Source organism: Scylla paramamosain, unplaced genomic scaffold (assembly GCF_035594125.1).
Source record: "Scylla paramamosain isolate STU-SP2022 unplaced genomic scaffold, ASM3559412v1 Contig1, whole genome shotgun sequence".
Classification (NCBI taxonomy): Eukaryota; Metazoa; Arthropoda; class Malacostraca; order Decapoda; family Portunidae; genus Scylla; species Scylla paramamosain.
Genome location: NW_026973666.1, coordinates 4,245,001 through 4,250,000, shown reverse-complemented (window position 1 = coordinate 4,250,000; position 5,000 = coordinate 4,245,001). Strand labels below are relative to the sequence as shown.

At 39.2% G+C, this 5,000-nt stretch overlaps 1 long non-coding RNA gene across 1 annotated transcript in view; it reads left to right on the top strand.

The window, feature by feature from the left end:
• Positions 1-2,040: 2,040 nt before the first annotated feature.
• Positions 2,041-5,000, top strand: part of LOC135095726 (uncharacterized) — a 3,229-nt gene continuing 269 nt past the window's right edge. The window contains exons 1-4 of the long non-coding RNA XR_010264478.1: positions 2,041-2,190; positions 3,194-3,335; positions 3,733-3,864; positions 4,853-4,969. This is a non-coding gene — a long non-coding RNA (uncharacterized LOC135095726). The remainder of the gene's footprint in view (positions 2,191-3,193; positions 3,336-3,732; positions 3,865-4,852; positions 4,970-5,000) is intronic.

The following is a 5,000-nucleotide window of genomic DNA, read 5'->3' as shown; positions in this document are numbered from 1 at the left end:
GGTTGAATTGAGTGCAGAGGTAGTTAGCGGAGTGTGAAGCACGTATGATGACTGGAGAGCTAAAAACAGACTCGGAGGCAGAAGCAGACTGGCTGAGGAGTAAGAGAGAGGAGTCAGGCAAGGCTGTACATTGTCACCAACCATTTTCAGCTTCAACAGAGGAATTAGCTGCTAAACTCAGGAGAAATGATGTCAGGACGAGTTAGATGAATGATAAAATATGTGTGCTTTTGTAATGCAACTGATGTAGTGGTTATTAATGAATTGGCAGAGCTACAACGGTCCTAGATGCTGTAAATATGTATAGCAGAGACTTTGAAGTGAAGTTTAGCAATGAGGAAAGCAAGGTAACGATTTTAAGTAGGAATGAGAATGAGATACATGCATTATGGACAACGTGAGAGAATTAATTGAAACAGACACAAGGATACAAGTGCTCAGGGATGTGGGTGAGTCAGGGTGGGTGTGATGACCTTAGTGAACCAGTGGATAGGTAGACTGGGACTAGGTCGACAGGATAGGACTGAGGGAAGTGCGGGGGAGTACAGCTGTGTGATTTTATTTATGGTACGATGTGAATGGATAGAACAAAGATGAAATTGATGAGTTAGAAGTGGATGCAGCATAGATTAGCTCTCATGTACACAGCAATAGAAGCTTTGAGAGGTAATACAAGGTGGAACACAATTACACAAAGACGAAAGCCACATTTAAGTACAAGATTAGGCTTGAGAGAATCGTGTATCTGTGGAATGAAAGTGGAAGCAGTTTGAGAAAGAGGTGGATGATAATGGCAAACAGCAGTGGATTACAAGTGATGTGGGAGGAACCAAAATAAGCGTGAATGGTTCGCGTGAAGAGAAGGCAGAGTGGAAACTGAATTGGATGCGAGAAAGTGGAAGAATGAGATAGACAGAGAAGTGGAGGCCTGAGTGAAGTGGAGAACAAGATGGAAGGAGAAAGCACAGTGGAATTATACAAGGGGAAACAGGTGGAAGGATGAGATAGACTGAGAAAATTGTAGATGGAAGGAAAAAGAATCCTTGAGGTGGTATGAGGTGAGTGTGGGTGATGATGAAGCAAGGCACAGTGGATGGATGGATGATGCACAGTGGATGAGTGTGCCAGATGTGACTTGGAAGATGATAGGACAGTACAGCAGGTGGTGTTGAGTGAGAGGTGAGACAGACAGACGGAAAAAGACGGTATACAAACACAGTAGCAATCTTGATCTTGACCTTAATGACGCAGGTAGCTCGGGACCACTCCTAAACCACGCCTTTCGATCGACAACTGCTGTAGAAAGTTGAAAAAAAAGGAAAAATGAATAAGAACCACTACACTAACTGTTCCTTCGTCCACCACGCCACAGTCTCCCCAAAAACTCCTTGTAAGAACGAAAGAAATTAGAGAAGTTGCAAGAAGTGACCAGGCCTACACGTGGCTGCCCCTATATAAGGCCTACCTATTTCTACCTATCATCCCTATCCATAAATTCGTGTAATCTTCTCCCTAACGTGTCCCAGTACTAACAATATGATTAGTGTATCTGTTCTACACTATCTGAGAACTAATTTTTTTCTATCTCTTTCCTAAACTTAAATTTTTCAAGCTTGGACACGTTATTTTGTGTTCTATCTATCTTGGTGTACTAGCTTGGTGTTTTGTGTTCTGTTCTGGTGTTTTGTGTTCTGTTCTGGTGTTTTGTGTTCTATTCTGGTGTTTTGTGTTCTCTTCTGGTGTTTTGTGTTCTATTCTGGTGTTCCTTGTTCTACCCTCGTGTTCCTTGTTCTATCCTGGTTCATTCGTCCTTTCACACGCCTCTCTGCACCGTCTCAGCAACAACACCACAACACCAGCCACCCCTTCCTGTCTTCTCCACTCTTTCATTCCTATCATGCGTGGAGATCGAAAGGAAATGGTTGACAAGACTTCTGGAACTTTGCAGAGACGAACAAGAGGATGATAGAAGCTGTACGAGATCCTGGACAGAACGCGGCGTGCCAGACGTAGAAATACTTACTATAAATTATACTGTTTCTTTTTTTCCCTCTTCTCTTTCATCTGTTAGTCTTCTGCTACAGTTACCCATCCAAGAGACCCCCCGAGCCACCAGTCACCTCAAGATCAAGATCAAGACCAAAACAAACCACCCGTCCGGACCCAGACCGAGACCCAGACTAGCCACAGGTAAGGAGGCGAGACTGATAAACAAACGCTAAATAAACAGGTAAATAGTGAAGGTGATTGGTGGATAGCGTGATAGACAGTGAGATGAGTGAATTAAGGGTGATTCTGAGTGGTGGGAAGGTGAGATAAGGGTGTGTGTGGGTGAATTAAGGGTGATATAAGGGAGTATCTAATTTGAAGTGATAGCAGATACGTAGAGCCGGAAATAGAGTGAGCAGGTTTACAAAGAGGGTGATATAATGAAAAATAGAGGCAAATAAAGTGATATATGGTGATTGATAGGGTGATAAAGGGTGATTAGTTAATACAGGGTGACGTAGGGTGATAGGGGGAACACAGCTGCTGTACAAGAGTGATTTGAGTGAAAATGAGAGTGAGAAAGTGAAACATTTGGGCTAGTTTGGTTTGGTTTGTTAGGTTAGGTTAGGTTAGGTTTGTAGATTAGGTAGTTAGGTTAGGTTAGGGTAGGTTAGGTTAGGTTAGGTTAGGTTAAGTTAGGTTAGGTTAGGTTAGGTTAGGTTAAGTTAGGTTAGGTTAAGTTAGGTTAGGTTAGGTTAGGTTAAGGTAGGTTAGGTTAGGTTAGGTTAGGTTAGGTTAGGTTAAGTTAGGTTAGGTTAAGTTAGGTTAGGTTAGGTTAGGTTAAGGTAGGTTAGGTTAGGTTAGGTTAGGTTAGGTTAAGTTAGGTTAGGTTAAGTTAGGTTAGGTTAGGTTAGGTTAGGTAGGGTTAGTTAGGTTAGGTTAGGTTAGGTTAGGTTAGTTAAGTATTAGTGTAAAAAGCAAAATGATAAATAAATAATGAATATGAATAAATAAATGAAAATAGAAGTAAATAAATAGATTAAAAAAAATTATCTTCTCCTCTTCCTCCTCCTCCTCCTCCTCCTCCTTTTTTGTCAACAATGAAACAAAAATCTTCTCTTCTTTTCTTCATCCTCCATTATTTTCCAACAATACTAACAAAATCATCTTCTCTCCTCCTCCTCCTCCTCCTCCTCCTGTGCAGTGGAGAGGTACAGCAAGGGGCGCAATGAGGAAGGGGGTGGAGGTGGATGGGGCGTGGCAGGGAGTGGTGGTGCCAGAGGGGGGAGGGTGGAGGTGACGCCCAGTGGAAGAATGAAGAAACTTATTGATCAGATGACGGAAAGGTGAGTGTGTTTGTTTGTTTGTTTGTTTGTTTGTTTGTTTGCTTGTTTGTTTTTTGGGTGTTTTTTTTATTTTTTGGTGTTTTTGAAATTTTTTTTTGGTTTGTAATTGTTTTTTTCTTTGTTTTCGTTATTTTTGAGTGTTTTATTGTTATTTTTTTATTTATTTGTTATTTTTGGTGTTTTTTGATATTTTTTGGTATGTTTTTTTATTATTTTTGTTTTAATATATATTTTTTTGGACAAACATCAATAATTCCCTTTAACATTTACGAATATTTTCTTAATCTTCCCATAAACTTCATCATTCCCTCCATTTTCCTTAACATTTTCTCATTTCCTGTAACATTTTCACGTATATACAAACCTGACGCCCTTAACTCTATGTGCGCGTCACCAGGCTGGACGCGGCAGGGTGTGTGGTGTGCCTGGCAAGCGGCGTGGCCACATCCAAGGCCATCACGTGCGTCCAGATTGTCAAAAGGAGACACACACACACACTTCATCAACTCACAGCTTTGGCATACAGGAGGTGAGGGTGGTGAAGGGGAGGTAGGGGTAGTAGTAGTAGTAGTAGTAGTAGTAGTAGTAGTAGTAGTAGTAGTAGTAGTAGTAGTAAATATTTTTTTTTTAAGTTTCTTTTGTTTTTTCAATGTTATTTTATTTTTATTTATTTATTTTTTTGTTTTCATTAATTTTCTAAAGCGATTCTACTATTAACGCATTTTTGGTAAGTCCTCCCTCATTTTCTTCTGTGTCTAACGTTTTCTGTAATTCCTTTTCTGTTTTTCTATCTTATTTTGTTTTTTTTTATACTGTTTTCATTAATTTTCTAAAGTGATTCTACGGTTAACGAATTTTTTGTAAGTCCTCCCTCATTTTCTTCTGTGTCTAACGTTTTCTGTGGTTCTGTTTTTTCTATCTTATTTTTATTTATTTATTTATTTTTTGTACCGTTTTCATTAATTTTCTATCATATTTCTAACGTTCACAAATTTTAACAAGTCTTTCCTCATTTTCTTCATGGGTTACTAATCTAATTTTTCTCTATCTTTTTTTTTTGTTTATTTTACGTTATTCCAGTCTTATTTTACGTTTTTTATACTGTTTGCATTATTTTTCTATCACAGTTCTCATATTCACAAAGTTTAATAAGTCCACCCTCGTTTTCTTCAAGGGTCACTTATCTAAATATCTTCTCTAAGTACACGCGATTGTGCAGCTTCATCTAACATTTTCTATACCTTTTTTTTCATGTTTTTTCACTCTTAATTCAAACATTTTCCACCGTTTTTATCGATTTTCCATCAGTATTCTAACATACACAAGTCACCCCTCGTTTTTTTTAAGTGTAACTAAACTAACTCTCTCTATCCAATGTTTTCTTTATTTTTATCATGTTTACCAGTCTTATCTAGTACATTTTTCCACCGTTTTCATTGACTTTCCATCACTATTCTAACATACACAAGTCACCCCTCGTTTTCTTCAAGGGTAACTCATGTAAATCTCTCCTGCAGAGTATACGAGTACTGGGAACCCAAGATGCAGGGACTTGACACTCTGAAGGTAACGAGAGAGGTGCCGAGTGTCGTAATCCTGCTCTCCAAGGCTCCGCTAGACCCCGCCTTGCCTGGGTACGTGGCAGTAGTAGTAGTAGTAGTAGTA